Here is a 21,018-nt window from a genome sequence, read left to right as displayed (position 1 = left end):
AGACTACTTTGTACCAGATACTATTCTAATCCCTAGGGATATAAAAAGAGAAGATAGTCTCTGCCCAAAATAAAAAAAGTAAAGGCAGCTATTATTCTCAAGAAGCTTACATTCTGATAAATAATCATCACATATAGGTGAATAGTGAAAAGGGATGGATATTTTGGTTTGAAAAGTTAGTAGGAGGATGAGTGGAGCCATAGGGAAGTAGACCAACAGACTTTTTTTTTCTTTTTTTTTTAAGGCAATTTGGGTTGAGTGACTTGCACAAGGTCACACAGCTAGTAAGTGTCAAGTGTTTGGTCTGAGGTCAGATTTGAACTCAGGTCCTCCTGACTTCAGAGCTGGCGCTCTATGCACTGCACCACCTAGCTACCCAACAGACTCTTTCAAGAAGCATTGCTAATAATGATTTAATAACAGTACTAAAATGAGAAAGAATTGGGGAGGGATAGAGTGGTTAAACTGGTGAGAATATTGTGGAGGAATTAAGTGAAACCTAGCTGGAGCCAAGCCTAGATATGGTGGCACTCAACAATCAAGAAACACCTCCTGATACTTCCTCTATCCCCAGGCCAGGCTAAAATTCTGAGCTGAAGGGATTAAATCATCCAGGGCATGTTCTCTGGACTGAGCTTCAATGGTAAGATTTTCTAGTTCCAACCCATAGACTGACTTATTTTGGGGAAAAGCAGCAATTTATATCTCTAAATCTTTTGCTATCTGGTGCCATCTTTTAATACTTATTCATAAATAAATGTTATCTGGTACCATCTTGTAATGCTTACTGATAAATGCTCTATTGGAGAAATACTAATTCAAGAGCATGGCATGTGAAAAAGAACATAAATAAAGCTAGGTGCTTTATGTTGTAAATGGATTAACATTATGTTTTTTTTTCCCTTTCTTGGCACATAAATGAAAATAGAAAGTAAATATATATTTAGTTCATTCCACTTTCATTTCACAGATTTGATATAAAAATGAATTTTTGCATGTGAGTCTAGGTAAAAAACATTCTAAGATTCCCCATGACTATGAGATATCTGTAGAAGATTAAAATAATCAGAAAAATAATATATTTTATTCATTCTGGATTCTGCACAAAGAAAAAGATAAATGGCATTTTTCAAGGTTTTAGTCTCCCCCTTAGAGGTGACAACCCATCCTGCAAGTTCTAACGTTGCATAAAACTAATAAACAGGGAATACAGAAAGAGGTATACTTTGTTGGGTTTTTTAAATTAGATTTTATTTTTCCCCAAAATGTTTAAAGGATTTTTAACATTTTTTAAGTGTTTAGTTCTAAAATCAATGCCTCCCTTCTTCCCTCTCCTCCCCCTCACTGTGACAGTAAGCAATCCAGTAGAGGTTAGACATGTGCAATCATGTAAAACATTTCCATAGTGTTTATTTTGTTCAAGATGATAAACAAAAAAATTGAAAAATAATATGCTTCAGTCTGTATTCAGATATCAGTTCTTTCTCTAGACTCTAGAGTCTAGAAGCAGGTAGTGTTTCATCATGAGTCTTTTGGAATTATCTTGGATCCTTATATTTCTGAGAATAGCTGTCACTCATGGTTCTCCACCACACGATACTGCTGTAACTATGTACAATGCTCTGGTTCTGCTCACTTCACTTTTCATCAGCTCATGTAAGTCCAAGTTTTTCTGAAATAATCCTGCATGTCATTTCTTACAGTGCAATAATATACCACAGCTTGTTCAGTCATTACCCAAATGATGGACATCCCCTTGATTCCCAATTCCTAGCCACTACAAAAAGAACTGTTACAAATATTTTTGTACAAATATATGTCTTTCCCTTTTTTATCTCTTTGGGGTTCATACCTAGCAATGGTATTGCTGGATCAGAGTATGCACAGTTTTATAGCCTTTTGGGCAGAGTTCCAAATTGTTTTCCAGAATGTTGGGATCAGTTCACTACTACACTGAATGCATTAGTGTCCTAGTTTTCCCACATCCCCTCCAACATTTATAGGATATGCATTTTGAAAAAGAACAAGATTGTCTCTTACATAAGAGGAAGCATTGTGTAGTGGAGGACTGGATGACCTTCAACTCAGAAAGTCCTAGATTCATTTCTAACTTGTGACATATGATAGCTTTGTCACCATGGGTGAGTTACTTAAACTCTTGGTATTCCCAGTCAACTCTTCAATCCCATAAATTAGATAACACAAATCTGCATTGCTGGAGGAAGTTTCTATACTGGAAATTTTTCACACTGATTAATGACTTGGAATGGCACTGTTCCTAGCTCTATATATTGAGAGGAAGTGATGGAAATTCCTTAGTACTCAAATAGAAAAATAACAGGAGATTTAGGTAGTAGGAACAGCAGATAGTATGCTGCAAAGTCCATCATGTATCACAAAAGACTCATGCCTCATTCTTATGAACACAGTTTTAGCAAAAGTAAATACCAAATGCATTCATTTTGGTTGCAAATAATAAGTGGAGAATGAGAGCTGGCACTAATGTATTTGGTACTTTTAGCAGTTAAAATATAAATGTTGCTCCTCAAATTCTGCACTCCAAAGCTTCTGTTAAAGCCTAACTCTCTTTGGTGTTGGGGGTGGGGAACCTCAAACATTTTAAAGCTTTGTTTATATGATATGCTTTTGAAAGAGTTTAGATTTAAGATGCTTCCAGACTAATACACTTGACAGATTGGTTTGTAAAGAAGATATTTTTTAACAGAACCAACAGCATATTGCTTTAATTCACAAAATGTGTCAAATCATATAATTTTATATGAACTCCTTCTTATGATGAAAAATTAACTACATGGAGTTGACTGGAGGAGATCTGCTTTCATTCTTACCTAAGTGTTACGGTATTTTTTTCTGGTTAAAATGATTAGCATGTTTGGAGAGTAGAAGAGACAGATAGGGAGGGGAAATCAAACCTTATGATCACAGATCAAGAGCTGAAAGTGATCTCTGAGGTCATTTAGTCCAACTCTTCCTCCCCCCATTTTACATATGAGGAACTCTGATACCTATTGAAATTAGTGATTTGCCCAAGGTTATGTAGTCTGTAAATGTTAAAGGCAGGATTCAAACTAAGCCACTATTAATCTAGAACCAGAGAACTTTTCTCTCCACATTGTTTATTTCTACCTTATTTTGATGACATTTTTCTCCTTAAAGTATGTTTATGGTGAATGTACCATGTAGGATAAAAAAAGAATTCTGCTGAAATGACAAAGGAACATGAAAATGTATTATAGTGCTGTTCTGGGTGAATATACTTTGTGTCTGTTTTGCTCAATAGTCTGGGAAACTTCTTCCAACTCACTTTAAAACATTCCTGTGTCATTCTAGACTTGTTTCCAACCTTTCAACTATCATATAAATTCTCCCAAGTTTCATATCATAAGATTTATGCTAAATGATGCCAATGGCCTAGAGAATAGTTTAAGAGGAGGCTTTCTTAAGTGGATTGGCAATGAATAGAAGCTTTCTCCGGCTCAAAATCTTTATATACTTATACCTAGTTCCATGATATTGGCTTTTGTCAGAATACCAAATAATCCAACTTTCAGAATGATGATTTTTTAATTTAGTATTTTATTTTTCCCATTACATGTAAAAGTAATTTTTAACATTTGTTTTTAAAACTTTGAGTACCAAATTATCTCATTGGGAAGGCAAGAGATTTGATATAGGTTATAACTGTATAGTGATGCAAAACATTTCCATAAAAGTCATGTTATAAAAGAAAACATACTCTACCCCCCAAAAAACAACTGAAAAATAAAGAGAGAAAAATGAAGTTTTAAAAAGTATGCTTCAATCTTGAATTCAGACACCATCAGTTCTTTCTGTGCGGATGGATGAAGCTTTTCATCGTAAGTCCTTCAGAGTTATCTTGGATCATTGTATTACTAAGAATAGCTAAGTCATTCACAGCTGATCATCTTACAATATTGCTGTTACTTTGTACACAGTACATTTCACTTTGCATCAGTACATCAAGTCTCTCCAGGCTTTTCTGAGAGTATACTGCTCATCATTTCCAATAGCACAATAACATTCCATTACAATCACATACCACAACTTGTTAAGTCATTCCCTAACTAATGGGCATTCCCTCAATTTCCAACTCTTTGCCATGAGAAAAGAGGTGCTATAAATATTTTTGTACATGTGGGTCCTTTTCTTTTTTAAAAAAATCTCTTTTGGAATATAGACCTATTAGTGGTATTGGTAGGTCAAACAGTTTTATGGTCATGGTTTTATAGCACTTTGGGCATAGTTCCAAATTACTCTACAGAATGGTTGAATCAGTTCACAACTCCACTAACAACGCATTAATGCTCCATTTTTCCCACAACCTCTCCACCATTTGTCATTTTCCTTTTCTGTCTTATTAATAGATATGAGGAAATACCTCAGAATTATTTTAATTTGCATTTCTCCAAATAATAGTGAGTTAGAACTTTTTTTTTTAATTTGGCTATAGATAGCTTTGGTTATCATCTGAAAACTGAAAATGAGTCCTTTATCGGAGAAACTTATTTCAAAAAATTTTTCATAGTTACTGTAGCTAACTCTATTTTCTATGATCCTATTCTTCCATTTATTCTCTATTCTCTCTCCCCTTTCACATTATCCCTCCTCAAAAGTGTTTTGCTTCTGATTGTCCCCTTCCCCAATTTGTTCTTTCTCCTATCACCCTCCACCCTTCTCTTACCCCCCTCCCCTCCTACTTTTCCGTATGGTAAGTTAAATTTCTATACCCACTTGAGTGTGTATGCTATTCCCTCTTTGAGCCAATTCACTCCCCTTTACTGCCCCCTCTTCCCCTCTACTGTAAAAGATTTTTCTTGTCTCTTTTAGGTGAGATAATTTACTCCATTCTACCTCTCCATTTCCCTTTTTCAGAGTACATTACTCTCTCACCCCTCAATTTTACTTTTTTTCAATATCATCCCTTCATAATCAACTCACACCTGTGCCCTCTGTCTATATATTCTCCCATCTGCCCTAAAAACGCAAAAGTTCTTATGAGTTACAAGTACCATCTTCCCATGTAGGAATATAAATAGTTTAACTTTATTAAGTACCTTAAGATTTCTCTTTCCTCTTTACCTTTTTATGTTTCCCTTGAGTCTTGTATTTGAAAATAAAATTTTCTATTCAGTTCTAGACTTTTCATCAAGAATGCTTGAAAGGCCTCTATTTCATTGAATATCGACTTTTTGCCCTGAAGGATTATACTGTTTTTCTGCATAGGTGATTCTTGGTTGCAATCCTAGCTCCTTTGCCCTCCAGAATATTATATTCCAAGCCCTCTACTCCTTTAATGTAGAAGCCGCTAAATCTTGTATTATCCTGACTATTGCTTACGAATACTTGAATTATTTCTTTCTGGCTGCTTGTAATATGTTCTCCTTGACCTGAAAACTCTGGAATTTGGCTGTAATATTCCTGAGAGTTTTCATTTTGGGATCCATTTCAGGAGGTGATTAGAGGATTCTTTCAATTTCTATTTCACTCCCTGGTTCTAGAATATCAGGGCAGTTTCCCTTGATAATTTCTTGAAAAATGACATCTAAGCTTTTTTTAATCATTGATTTCAGGACATGCAATGTTTTGAAAATTATCTCTCCTGGATCTATTTCCCATGTCAGTTGTTTTTCCAATGGCATATTTCATGTGGTCCTCTATTTTTTTCATTATTTGGTTTTGTTTTATTGTTTCTTGATTTCTTATAAAGTCAGTAGTTTCCATTTGTTCAATTCTAATTTTTAAGGAATTTTTTTTTCGGTGAGCTTTTTCACCTCTTTTTCCATTTCGCTAATTCTGCTTTTCAAGGCATTCTTCTCATTTGGCTTTTTGGACCTCTTTTTACCATTTGACTTAGTCTGTTTTGTTTTTTAAGTTGTTATTTTCTTCTGTATTTTTTGCGTCTGCTTTACCAAGCTATTAATTCTCTTTTCATGTTTTTCTTGCATTACTCCCATTTCTCTTTCCAAATTGTCCTCTACTTCTCTTACTTGGTTTTCAAAATCATTTTTGAGCTTTTCCATAGCCCAAGACCAATTCATAGATTTCTTGGAAGCTTAGGATTTAGGAGCTTTGACTTCATTATCTTCATCTGAGTGTGTGTTTTGGTTTTCCTTGTCACCATAATAACTTTCTATGGTTAGAATTTTTTGTATTGTTTGCTTGTATCCCCAAACAATTACTTGACTTTTAACTCTTTGTTAAGCTAAGGCTCTGCTTCCAGAATGGAGAGTGTACTGTCTCATGCTTTAGGGGTTTTGTGCAGCTGTTTTCAGAGATACTTCTAGGGACCTGTATGTTTTCAGTTCTTCCAAAATGGTATGATCTTAGTAGAAGTGTTTGCTGCACTCCTGTGCTCTGGTCTATGAGTGACCACAAGCATTCTTTTATGCCCTGGAACTGTGAAGACAGTATCCCCTTTACTGTGGTCACAAGCTGTGCTAATTCTACTTCTCACCTGGGATACTACCCAGGACTGCAAACTAGATCCAAGTATGGGCAAAGCAAAAAAGTCCTGTCTCAGTGCTACCAAAGGGACCCCTGTAATATCCTTCTGACCTGATGTTTGACCCCCTTGCCTTCTGTAGGCTGAGAACTCTAGAAGCAGCTGATGGCGTTGCTGATTCAGTGGCTCCCAAGGCCTGCTCCTGGTTTGCCGGTGCCCTGGTTGTGCTGGAGTAATGTGCACTGGACTGTGCTTTTCTCTCATCCTGGTGTAGCAGACCTTTCCTACCGACCTTCTAAGTTGTCTTGGGATAGAAAGTTGTTTTACTCCATCTCTTTGTGTGTTCTTCTTTTCTACCATTTATTTAGAGTCACTATTTAAAGGTATTTTGAGGGAATTGGGGGAGAGGTTAGGCAAGTCCCTGCCTTTACTCTGCCATCTTGGATCTCCCTCAGAATGATAAAATTTTAATATTTATTCAATACTTATGTTTTGGCATCCTTAAGTGAAGTAAGTGTGTATGCTTACGTGAGAATATGAACAACAAAAATACTAAAACGGTTCTTTTCTATATGAAGCAAGTTATTTCTTCTTGCTTATAGCATTATATGTTTTCATCACCTTAAATCATAAAGCAAGGCAAAGATGTTACATGAACACTCTGATTAATCCTTTATCTATTTATCTATTTATCTATCACATGAAGCCAGCCTTGTTGTTATATCACTATATGTTATCAATTAATATTAAGACAAGCATTTATTAAATGCCTGGTATGCTTTTGTCAAGGTAATAGGCAATGGGGATTCAATGACAAAAATTAGTCAGCCCTGTATACAAGGGGCATATGCTCTACTGAAAATTTTGGATAATGAACTGACCATCATGTTTCACATAATAGTCAATCTTAGTTTATTATGGCCTGCTAATCTGTTGGTAAATCCATTAATATAAGATGATCCCTGAAGGAAATGAATTGATTTTGACAGCAAGTGGTTAATTGTGGAAATTGAGGGAACCATAATGATTCCATCTTGTTACTCAATTCTGCAGGTAGTTTCTCTTCGATTATGGGTCTAGGCCAATTTCTGCCTTGTAAGAAAACTTTATTCAGTTGTTAATCATCACACAACATTCTCCTGGTTCTGCTCACTTCACTCAGCATCAGTCCATGCAAGTCTTTCTAGGTTTTTCTGAAGTCTACCTGATCATCATTTCTTATAGAATAATATTGTTCCATTACATTCATATGCCACAACTTGTTTAGCCATCCCCCAATTGATGGGCATCCGCTCAACATCCAGTTCTTTGCCACCACAAAAAGAGCTGTTATAAATACTTTTGTACATGTAGGTACTTTTATCTAGCCCTACATGGCTGGGAAACTGAATCACCTCTCCCTATTGCTTAAAGCCCTTAATCAAAGATTCAGTTTATGCTGGCCAGAAAGCTGGTCAGATCTAAAGACTGATGTAAGGGGTTTTCTCACATTTATACATCTCAAGCAACCCCTATGTCTTAAATGAAAATTGGCCCTTTGCTGATCAATCAGTTATTATTTCCATATTGCTTTGATTATATACAGACACTTGAACAAAGTGGAACATGTCTTTTTCTAATTTCAGTGAATTGCATCAATCCACATAATGGTGACCTTCAATATTGCTTCCCTTTACACCAGGTGGTCCTTGTGTCTATTCTCTCAATACAGATTCCTTTGTTCTTCATTCATTTATAGAAGTCTTCAAAAGTTTCCCTGCAATCTACATGGCTTTTTTTGTTCCTTATGGCACTATGTCTTTTCTTCTTTATTAGATTATAAATTCCTTAAGGGCAAAGATTATGACTGTTCTTTCAATTCAGGTCTATAGCACTTACCCAATGATTATGCATATTTAAATTCAGTGATCATCCCCAAAGTATATTCTGTAAAAAATAAAAAGTTCAAAGAAATGCATTTTATATTAATCAGTCAGTGTTTGGAATAACTCTTAAGGCTCCTTAAGCACCATCCAAAATAGCCATCTTCAGCAGTTTAGATTGTTGACAGATAGCTATCTCCACACCAGCAAGGCATGCTTGCTAAATCAAATGTCTTTAATGAGATAGCAGGTTCAAATACCTGAAATCCTATTAAATCCAGTGATTGTACTCATAATCATTTCAAAGGAAAAGGATATAGCTGCCAAAGAATTTTCAATGTAGTAGGTTATTTTTATTACACACACAAAAAAAAGATAAAGTAACCTCAAAATAGAACATATTCAAAAAAATGTGGGAGTTCATGAAGTGAGAAATTATGGGCTCAGATTTTCATCAGATTTGAAGGGTCAAGAGGGTAAGCAGATGGCTCACGGTAGAATTTATTGAGCTTTTAGCAATTGTTTTGATGTGCCAAGCAAACCCCAGAAAGCTTATGAGATTGTAAAATCCAATGACCCTGTATTACAGTGAGGGTTCTGCTCCCGATATGCATGTGATTTTAGAGATCACATCTATCACTGGTTTATTATCTGTCAAAAACTCAGGGGATGCAACATGATTAATACCCCATGCTGTAATTTTTACTATTGCTCTCCTTTTAACTCTTTTCCCCCTCATTTTGCTATTTATGCTTCCCTTACAATATTACCAAGCTCATGATAATTCAGAAGATAGCTCAGCAATGCAGAATGATTTTCCAGTAACTTTTCAGTTGTCATCAGTGATAAAATTTTATAAGGGATATAAAGAAGTTAAGTAAGTACTCAGTCCCAAATACTGTCCTCAGTATGTACATGCAACTCTTACTAACATCACAGGGATTTGTGGAAATAGGCAAAGGTCAGGCTGTGTTCTTTCCTAACTACATAAAACTCACACAACTTACATTCTGTTCATTGAAACAAAAATGTTTAAATGTGGTGATCTGGCACTATAGTTATGATTCAGACAAACCTAAAAAGACCAGTGAAATGGGTTTTTGCTTGTGCTTTTTTTGGGGGGGGCAATGTTAATAGAGGTTTGTCATTGTGCTATGCTTTATTGTGTCAAAGTGTTCTATGTCAAAGTTCCTTGGAAACTGATGTGGAATCTATAATAATCCTGGATTATTTGCTCAAATAATAGAGTATGATGAGTGACACTAACTTCCAATGGTATTTATTTCACACTTCTGAGCTACAGGAAATGAAATCCTGCTGTCATTTTAGCTCAAAAAATATTCTAGTATGTGATGTATTTACTTATTGAAATGGCCAAAAATAATGGAATGGGAGTAAATAGCCTAATCATATTTAATTTTATAGATCCATTAATAAAATTCTAAAATGCACTCGAGATTCTAAATGAAAAAACTCTGTGTTTTCTTGTTTTGCTTTACTTTTGTCTTAACTTAGGGGCTAAATGCACATGATAGGAGGTACTTTCTTAGGCCAACTAAGTCTAGTATATGACTTCTCCTACGAGTTCCATTATCTGGACAATTCACTCAACGTGATTACGTTGACCCATTCACTGCATTTACATGAGCACTTATTTTGTATAATGTTCAATGGTGCATTATAAAACATTACAAAAGAAAATAAAATTGACATTTTAACAATGTGATAAAATAAAATCCCATCTATACCACTGACACATGGTGAGATGAACTTTATGCCTAAAATACAGGAATAAAAAGGAATGTTTCAACACTTCAAGTGTAGATGATTTCTACACTTATTTTATTTCTTCTACTTGTGTCTACATGTTTTATTTCTTCTGCTGGTCCACAGAATAATGACTCTACACTTTTATAAATCTTTTCAATAGTTCCAATAGATTTAAAATAATCATAACATGATGGCAAACCCCATGAACACAAGTTTCCCAAAACTTAGCTTAGCTGTGCTTTGGAGGACACCCCAGTCTTGAATTTGTGTTAAAAGTCTTTACAATTTTGTCAAACTTGCTATATCTAATGCCTTGTTGGTATTATTTTTTTTTAATTTGATTAATTTATTTTATCTATCAACAATCACTTCCATATGCTTTTGAGTTGAAAATTTTTCTCCCCCTTCCTCCCCCCCACCCTTCCCAAGATGGTGCACGATCTGATATATGCTTTACATTTACATTCCTATTAAACATATTTTCACATCAGTGAAGTTGTAAGTAAAACTTAAAACCAATAGAAGGAACCATTAGAAACATGAAACAAAACTCAACAGAAGGTAAAAATAAGTCGATAGAGATTTGACTTCCATAGTTCTTTCTTTGTATGTGGACAGTATTTTCCATCCCGAGGCCTCTGGAGATGTCTTAGATCCTTGAAATGCTGAAAAGCACTCCATTTAACAATATTAGTCATCGCATACTATGGCTGTTATTGTGTACAAAGTCCTCCTGGTTCTTCTCACTTCACTCAGCATCAGACCATATAAGTCTTTCCAGGTTTTTCTGAAGTCAGCCTGCTCATCATTTCTTATAGCACAATAGTATTCCATTACATTCATATACCACAAGTTGCTCAGCTATTCCCCGATTGATGGGCATCCTCTCAATTTCCAATTCTTTGCCACCACAAAAAGAGCTACTATGAATATTTTTGTACATGTGGGTCCTTTTCCCATTTGTTTGATCTCTTTGGGATATAGCCCTAGAAGTGCTATTGCTGGATCAAAGGATATGCACATTTTTGTAGCCCTTTGGGCATAGTTCCAAATTATTCTCCAAAATGGTTGGATCATTTCACAACTCCACCAACAATGTATTAGTTCCAATTTTCCCCCATTTTCTCCAAAATTTATCATTTTCTTGTTTTGTCATGTTGGCCACTCTGAAAGGTGTGATGTGGTACCTCAGAGTTGTTTTGATTTGCATTTCTCTAATCAATAATGATTTAGAGTATTTTTTCATATGACTATAGATGGTTTTAATTTCTTCATCTGAGAACTGTCTGTTCATATCCTTTGACCATTGATCAATTGGGGAATGGCTTGTGTTCTTATAAATTTGTCTTAATTCTCTATATATTTTAGAAATGATGCCTTTATCAGAGAGACTGGTTGTAAAAATTCTTTCCCAATTTTCTACCTTCCTTCTAATCTTAGTTGCATTGGCTTTGTTTGTGCAAAAACTTTTCAATTTAATGTAATCAAAATTATCCATTTTGCTTTTCATAATGTTCTCTATCTCCTGTTTGGTCATGAATTCTTCTGTTCTCCATAGATCTGATAGGTAAACTATTCCTTGTTCTCCCAGTTTACTTATGGTATCAGCCTTTATATCTAAGTCATGAACCCATTTTGACTTTATTTTGGTATATGGTGTGAGATTTGGGTCTATGCCTAGTTTCTGCCATACTCTTTTCCAGTTTTCCCAGCAGTTTTTTTCAAAGAGTGGGTTCTTATCCCAGAAGCTGGGGTCTTTGGGTTTATCAAATAATAGATTACTATAGTCATTGACTACTGTGTCTTGCATATTTAACCTATTCCACTGATCCACCTCCCTATTTCTTAGCCAGTACCAAGCAGTTTTGATGATTGCTGCTTTATAATACAATTTAAGATCTGGAATTGCTAGGCCACCTTCCCCTGCATTTCTTTTCATTAGTTCCTTTGATATTCTGGACCTTTTGTTTTTCCAAATGAATCTTGTTATTATTTTTTCTAACTCTATAAAATAATTTTTTGGTAGTTTGATTGGTATGGCACTGAATAAGTAAATTAGCTTAGGTAGGATTGTCATTTTTATTATATTAGCTCGGCCTACCCATGAGCAACTGATGTTTTTCCAATTATTTAGATCTGATTTTATTTGTGTGAAAAGTGTTTTGTAATTGTGTTCATAGAGTTCCTGGGTTTGTTTGGAGGTAGACTCCTAAATATTTTATAATGTCTACAGTAAGTTTAAATGGGATTTCTCTTTCTATCTCTTGCTGTTGGGCTTTGTTGGTAATATATAGAAATGCTGATGATTTATGTGGGTTTATTTTATAGCCTGCAACTTTGCTAAAGTTGTTTATTATTTCAAGTAGTTTTTTTTGACTCTAGGATTCTCTAAGTATATCATCATGTCATCTGCAAAGAGTGATAGCTTTGTTTCTTCTTTGCCTATTCTAATGCCTTCAATTTCTTTTTCTTCTCTTATTGCTAAAGCTAATTTCCAGTACAATATTGAATAACAGTGGTGATAATGGACATCCTTGTTTCACCCCGATCTTATTGGAAATGCTTCTAGCCTGTCCCCATTACATATAATGCTTGCTGAAGGTTTTAGATAGATGCTATTTATTTTTTAAGGAAGACTCCATTTATACCTATGCTTTCTAGTGTTTTTAATAGGAATGGGTGTTTTTTTATCAAAAGCTTTTTCTGCATCTATTGAGATGATCATGTGGTTTCTGTTGGTTTTGGTGTTGATATGCTCAATTATGCTCTTTTCCTAATATTGAACCAACCCTGCATTCCTGGTATAAATCCTACCTGGTCATAGTGTATTATTCTTGTGATAAGTTGCTGCAATCTATTGCTAGTATTTTGTTTAAAATTTTTGCATCTATATTCATTAGAGAAATTGGTCTATAATTTTCTTTCTCTATTTTGACTCTTCCTGGTTTAGGTATCAACACCATATTTGTATCATAAAAAGAATTTGGTAAGACTCCTTCTTCACCTATTTTCCCAAATAGTCTATATAGTATTGGAATTAATTGTTCTTTAAATGTTTGATAGAATTCATGTAAATCCATCTGGCCCTGGAGATTTTTTCCTAGGGAGTTCATCAATGGCTTGTTCAATTTCTTTTTCTGAGATGGGGTTATTTAAGTATTTTACTTCCTCTTCGGTTAATCTGGGCAATTTATATTTTTGTAAATATGTATCCATTTCACTAAGATTGTCAAATTTGTTGGCATATAGTTGGGCAAAATAATTCCTAATTATTGTTTTAATTTCCTCTTCCTTGGTGGTAGCTTCCCTTTTCATTCTTGATACTAGTAATTTGGTTTTCTTCTTTCTTTTTTTAATTAAATTAACCAAAGGTTTTATTTTATTGTTTTTTCATAAAACCAGCTCTTAGTTTTATTTATTAGTTCAATAGTTTTCTTAATTTCAATTTTATTAATTTTTCCTTTGGTTTTCAATATTTCTAATTTGTGTTTAGTTGAGGATTTTTAATTTTTTTTTTCTAGTTTTTTTAGTTGTATGCCCAATTCATTAATCTCCTCTTTTTCTATTTTATTTATGTAAGCATTTAGAGATATAAAACTTCCCCTAAGAACTGCTTTTGCTGCATCCCATAAGTTTTGGTATGTTGTCTCATTATTGTCATTCTCTTGAATGAAATTATTGATTGTTTCTATGATTTGTTGTTTGACCCAATCATTTTTTAGGATTAGATTATTTAGTTTCCAATTATTTTTTAGTCTATCTTTCCATGGCCCTTTATTACATATAATTTGTATTGCATCATGATCTGAAAAAGATGCATTTAATATTTCTGCCTTTCTGCACTGGACTGTGAGGTTTTTATGCCCTAGTACATGGTGAATTTTTGTGCATGTGCCATGTACTGCGAGAAAAAGTATATTCCTTTCTATCCCCATTCAGTTTTCTCCAGAGGTCTATCATACCTAACTTTTCTAATGTTCTATTCACCTCCTTAACTTCTTTCTTGTTTATTTTGTGGTTAGATTTATCTAGTGTGGAGAGGGGGAGGTTCAGGTCCCCCACTAGTATAGTTTTGCTGTCTATTTCTTCCTGTAACTCCCTGAACTTCTCCTCTAAGAATTTGGATGCTATACCATTTGGTGCATATATGTTTAGTAATGATATTACTTCATTGTCTATGGTGCCTTTTAGCAGGATGTAGTTTCCTTCCTTATCTCTTTTGATTAGATCTATTTTTGCTTTTGCTTTCTCTGAGATCAGGATTGTTACCCCTTTATTTTTTACTTCAGCTGATGCATAATATATTCTACTCCAGCCTTTTACCTTTGCCCTGTATGTGTCATTCTTTTTCAAATGTGTTTCCTGTGAACAACATATTGTAGGATTATGGTTTTTAATCCATTCTGCAATCTTTTCGTTTTATGGGAGAGTTCATCCCATTCACATTCACAGTTATGATTACTATCTGTGTCTTTTTCTCCATCCTTTCCCCCTATTTATGCTTTTCTTTCTCCTTTTTCCTTTCCCCCTTCACTAGTGTTTTGCTTTTGACCACGCCTCCTTCAGTCCCTCCTCCCTTTTATTATCCCTTTCCCTTTTCTTCCCTTCTCTTACTGCTTCTTCCTCCCTTCTTTCCCCCCTCCTTTTCTTTCCCCTCCCTTTTCTTTCCCCTTTTCCCTCCTACTGCCTATAGGGCAAGTTAGATTTCTATACCTAACTGATTATGTTATGCCCTTCTTGAGCCAAATCTGATGAGAGTAAGGTTCAAACAATGCTCCCCCCTTCTTTCCCTCTGCTGTAATAGGATTTTGTGTCTTTTCCTGTAATGTAATTTACCCTTGCCTGCCTCCTCCTTTCTCAGTACATTTTCTAAGATCAGATTGATCAACTTATTTGGATCCATTTAACCCACTTGATTAGATTTTTTTTATCATTACATCAAAGTCAACTAATATCCACCCTCTTTATGTATACTCCTTTAACATGTAATAACAATACAGTTCTCAAGGGTTGCAAGTGTCATATTCCCTTGTAGGGGTTTAAACAGCCCCCTTATTAACAACATATTGTATCTTTCTGTCCCATTTTTTTAAGTCCTTCTTGAGTCCTGTACTTGAAGATCAAATTTTTTGTTGAGCTCTGGTCTTTTTATCAGGAAAGTTTGGAAGTCTCCTATTTCATTGAATATCCACTCCTCCCTTGAAAAATGATGCTCATTTTTGCTGGGTAATTGATCCTTGGCTGCATTCCAAGCTCCTTTGCCTTATGGAATATCATGTTCCATGCCCTGTGGTCTTTTAATGTAGAAGCTGCAAGGTCCTGTGTAATCCTGACTGTGGTTCCATGATATTTAAATTGTTTCTTTCTGGCTGCTTGCAGCACCTTCTCTTTCATCTGGTAATTTTGGAATTTTGCTATTATATTCCTTGGTTGTCAATTTGGGATCTCTTTCAGGTGGTGATCGGTGGATTCTTTCTATGGTTATTTTCCTTCTGGTTCTAGGACTTCTGGGCAGTTTTCCTTTATGATTTCCTGAAAGATACTGTCCAGGCTCTTTTTTTCATCATGATTTTCAGGTAGTCCAATAATTTTTAAATTGTCTCTCCTGAATCGATTTTCCAGGTCGGTTGTTTTACCAATGAGGTATTTTACATTTTCATCTATTTTTTCATTTTTTTGTTTCTGTTTGACTGATTCTTGCTCTCTCATAGAGACATTAGTTTCCATTTGTCCAATTCTAGTTTTTAACAGATTGTTTTCTTCTGTTAGTTTTTGTACTTCCTTCTTCAACTGGCAGATTGTGTTTTTTAGGGACTTGTTTTCTTCAGTGTATTTTTTTTCCAAATGGCCAATTATATTTTTTGAAGGACTCTTCTACCTCTCTCATTTGACTATTATAATCCTTCTTGAGCTCTTCTTAGAAGGCTTTTCAGGCTTCAGACCAGTTCATATTCCCTTTTGTTGTTGCAGATGTGGGTTTGTTTACAATGCTGTCCTCTTCAGAATTTCTGTCTTGGTCTTCACTCTTCTCAAAATATGAATCTATAGTACGTTTCTTTTTACTCATGGTGTTTCTTTATTCCCTGGCCTTTGAAGAGATTGAGTTTTCCTGCTGGGGAACAGAGGGCACTGACCCAGGCTTCTCTTGTTGGGAACCTAGGTCTTGGTCACTGGCTTTGTGTGCTGGGGCCTCTTATGTGGCAATTGGAGGCTGTAGGTTTCTGGCAGCTTACTCTGTTGGGCTGGAATCAGCAAGGCTGGAACTTTCAGGCAATTCTAGGTTGCCTGCTTTTCCTTTCCTTTAGCTTTCTTCAGCTCCTTTTAGATGGGTGCTGCAGGGTGCTTATCTGCCTGGGGCCCCTGCAGTGTTGTCTCCCTAGTTTCTGCTAATTCACTGGGAGATTCATTTGTGTTAGAGTGCCAAGGCACCTGGTGGTTTTCTGAGCTGGTTTCCACTGGCTCCCCCACCCTCACTGAGGCACTGGGAGGTCCAGGTGTTGTTGTTTGCTTGTTCTACCACATGGGCTTCAGGATTTCTTCACAATTAGAAGCTGCAGGGCTCCAAAAGCTCACCTGGCATTGCGTTGGAACCAGCAAGGCCGGGGCTTTAGGAAGCCTTTAGGTTGTTTTCTTCACCTCCTTTCAGATGAATACCACAGGGTACTTATCAGCCTGGGGCCCCTCCCTTATTTTTGCGGAGGCACTGGGAGACCAGTTTGCAGGCCTGCTGCTCTGCTGCTCCCTGTCTTTCTTTTAGTTCAGCTGTTCCAGGGTTTTTTTTTTTCTGGGGTTATATTTTCATGATTTTCAGAGGTTGATAGGGGAGAGTGAGAGCAACTACCTTTTCACTCTGCCATCTTGGCTCCCGGAAGCGGAAGTCAGTATTATCTTTGCAAGCTAAATATCAAGTATATCCCATACTGAGTCATTAGAGCAACTATTAAGGCAAAAGATATACTTTATTCAAAAGGAATAAATCTGAAAGAAGGGACAAGTGTGCTGAAAATCAGCAATAAAGAAATCTTCATGAAATAATGAATCTAAAGGTAGAAGAATGCTCAAGCACATCTATGTGAATTAAAAAGAGAGTGAAATAAAAGCAATTTGATTATGGGAGTGTATTTCAGATTTCTTAGCTTGATAATGGATATAGATAATGTTTTAATAACAAAGGAACAAAATGGTGATCAGACTTTGATTTTATTGGTATAGGGAATTCTCAGATGAGGATATTACTCTACCAATGAAAGCCAGAACCTCCTGTAAAAGTTACCATCCTAAAGAGTTGCCTAGAGAGCAGAAATGTTAAGTGCTTTGCAAAGGTAAAAGAAGTAGGGCTTAAAATCATCTTCCTTGTCATGAGGACAGCTCTCTAACCACTATGCTTGGCAGCTTCTTTTATTATTATTATTATTATTATTATTATTATTATATTATATATCATGGATTCTTTTTAAATGGCAAAGAGGCAAGATCTGAAAATGTTAAGGACTTCAATTATGGATCAGGTCCAAGAGAAGGATTTTTAATCTGTTAATTTATGTCACTCTAACCTCTTGAATCTCCTTGATTTGTGATTTGTATAAAAAAAATTAAATATAGAAGTTTTGGAAATCTCTTTCATTTATCAGAGTATTGAGAAAATAGTTTGCCTTTTTAAATAATTGAAATTGCTCGATTATTTTGGTAGGAATAAAGGAAAATTCAGCTCTGTGCTGTCATTTAACAGAAAAGAAAAAAAATACAAGTACAAATGACAAGAACATGGAAGAGATTGATGATATTTGGTAAACTTCTTGAGAGTGGGGACTGTCCTACTTCAATATCGTGTTCTAGTACCTAGCTTAGTTCCTGGTATATTGTATATACATAAGAAATAGTTAATGATTGATTTATTGGAATAGACAATACAGGAGTAACACTCTACACCAAGAAAACATTATTTCAAAAAGTGTAACAGTTGATATCTGTTTAAATTTTCAAGCTTGCAAAGATGTACATATAGCGTCTCATTGATTTTATCCTCATGATTGCCTATGAGACACAGCTAGGGTGTCAGAACTATATCCAAACCCAAATCTCTAAATTTTAGGTTCAGTGCTCTTCCACAATACCACACTGCTTATAAATATAGAGAAAAGAGACTTATGATTCTATGACAAGTGAATTTAAAATATCTATGGTACCTTTTAGCAAAATATACTTTCTTGATTATCTTTTTTATCTAGTTACATTTTTGCTTTTGCTTTGTTTGATATCCTGATTGTTTTGCTTGCTTTTTTTTTACTTCAACTAAAGCAAAATAGGTTTTTCTCTAGTCTTCTTTTTTAATCTGTGTGATCTTCCTTTTTCAAGGTGTCTATTTATACAATAATTTTGATTTGGCTTCTAATCCACTCTTCCATCCACTTCCATTTTGAGTGAGCTCATCATCTTTACATTAGCTATGATTGCTAACTATACTTCCCTCCATACTCTTTTCTCCTGTTTGTTCTCTTTTTTCTTTATCTTGTCCTTCCTCAAAAGTATGTTTTGCTTCTGATTACCGTATCTCTTAATTTGCCTTCCATTTTATCATTCTTATCCCCCTACTCTCTTTCCCTCTTTAATCATTTCCATTGAAAGATTATGCACTGCCCATTGCCTCTAACACCCATTTTCCCTTTCACTGTAAAACTCTTCCTCATGTTCCTCTTCTCCCCATTCTATTTCTCCTTTTGCCTTCTCCTAGTCCATCTCTCTTTCTCACTCCTACTTTTTTTTTGAGATCGCACAAACTATTTCAATTCACACACTGGTCCTCTGTCTATGGAGGCTTCTTCTAACTGCATTAATAATGATAAAGTTCTTAGGAGATATATGTATCTTCTTTCCATATGGAATGTAAACTTTAATTTATTAGTATATTTTAACTTAGATTTTGGAGACCTGTGAGTGAAAACTACAGAGACAATCAATTTTGCCCTCTCTTTGGTAATCATGGTGAGAAATGCATCCTGTTTAAGGATGACTTTTCCTTAGGCCCTCCTTCCAGGACTGTATTGAGTAGAACTGACAGGACACTCATTTTCTTCTTTCAATGCCATGCCACTCTTTTGCATTTGCCCATGATTATTTGCTTTTCATTACAATTTTTTGTTGATAAAGAAGTAATATTAGAAAATTACATCAAGTTTTTCTGACAAAGGCCTAATTTCTCAAATATATAAAAACTGAGCCAAATTTATAAAAAAATAAAAGTCATTCATCATTGTTAAATAGTCAAAGGATATGAACAAAAAGTTTTTGGAGGAAGAAACCAAAGGTATCTATATTCATATTTTAAAAAATGTTCTAAGTCACTATAGATTATTGAAAGGAAAAGTAAACAACTCTGAGATACGACCATAGACATATCAGAAATGACAAATACTGGAGAGATGAGGAAAAATAACTATACTAATGAGCTGCTAATGGAGTAGTACACTGGTTCAACCATTCTGAGAACAATCTGAAACTATGTCCAAAGTGTTGTAAATTTATGTATATTCTTTGATCCAGCAATACACTACTGGGTCTTTACTCAAAGAGGTAAATAATTGATATTATATTGTTTGCCTTCTCAGTGGATCAGTGGATAGGGGAGATCTGGGAGGGAGGGAAAGAATCTGGAGCTCAAAATTTAAAAGAAAAGAGTGCTAAAAATAAAATAAAAGTTGCAATTAAAAGCATATTACCAAAGGCAAGTATAGAAAAATGACATGGTACTAAAATAATGTGAAAAGCATTAAAGCCATATATGATTTCAGGCTTATGAAAATTGCTATTATATATTCTGCCTGTTCTTATGTATGGAACATGACTCAGAAAGTGTTTGTGAACATTTCCCTCCTCTCCTTTCATAATCACTTTAATGTCCTTTTAATCTCTTTAAAAGGCTGAATAAATATAGCTTGCTGGCCTTTTTACCTGTGTTATATATTTTTATTCAGTTAAATTATGTGTCCCGGCTGGGAGAAGTCTATAGAAGCCAAGGGTAGTCTAAGTTTATGATTGCATTGGTTAGGAAAGTCAAATTTCAATAGATATATAATTATTTTACACCTTAAAGTTTCAGAGAATTACCTAAGAAAGAACTTAGAGTTAAAAGACTTGTCCAAAGTCACACAAATAGTACTTATTGAACAGGAATTAAACCCTGATCTTTCTGACCTCAAGACCAGTTCTCTATCCATTATAAAGTGTTACCTAGATTTTGGGGTTAAAATGCTTTTAACTTTAGTGGAATAGGTGTCCTATGAGAACATCTTGATATAGAGGGTTATGGATAAAATGGTAATAATAAATAAAGAGAAAGGAGCCACCAGTTGAGACCCCTGAAATTTCCAAAAAAACAACATACATGAGACTGGTTAAGAGGAGATTGTCTAAATGATCACCTCATGAAATTTATCTTGTTTTCTCATTTACCTCAAATACTTATCTGTATTAGTGTAGAGGTACATGTAAATTAGTACATTAGCTAATATGTTCTCTTACTTATGAGAAACTTGCATTTCCTAGGAGTGTGATTATAATATTATGTTGCTTGTGAAATTTCCAAAGTAGATCAGCATCTACTCCTCCTTCCATATCAAAACTCTTTCTAAAGCAGGAATTATGTCTCCCACTCCTTTAAAGGAATCAGATTTCATCCTACATCCCTATCCATATTGGTATCATACACAGAACTAGGGTCATGCAATTAGTACTTATTGAAACATATGCTTAAGCAGCTGACAGACCTTGCGTTCATAGTCATATAAACATGTGTGACAAGTAGGAAAATCAGATCAGAAAGTAAACAACACAATGAGAATGAGGCACTTTGGTTAGCAGCAAGGAGACTCAGACTTTTGTCTCTCACAGTTTCTCTCTCCTCTG

This window comes from Phascolarctos cinereus, unplaced genomic scaffold (assembly GCF_003287225.1).
Source record: "Phascolarctos cinereus isolate Bilbo 61053 unplaced genomic scaffold, phaCin_HiC Scaffold_726;HRSCAF=1367, whole genome shotgun sequence".
NCBI lineage: Eukaryota > Metazoa > Chordata > Mammalia > Diprotodontia > Phascolarctidae > Phascolarctos > Phascolarctos cinereus.
Note: the sequence above shows the minus strand (reverse complement) of the source record.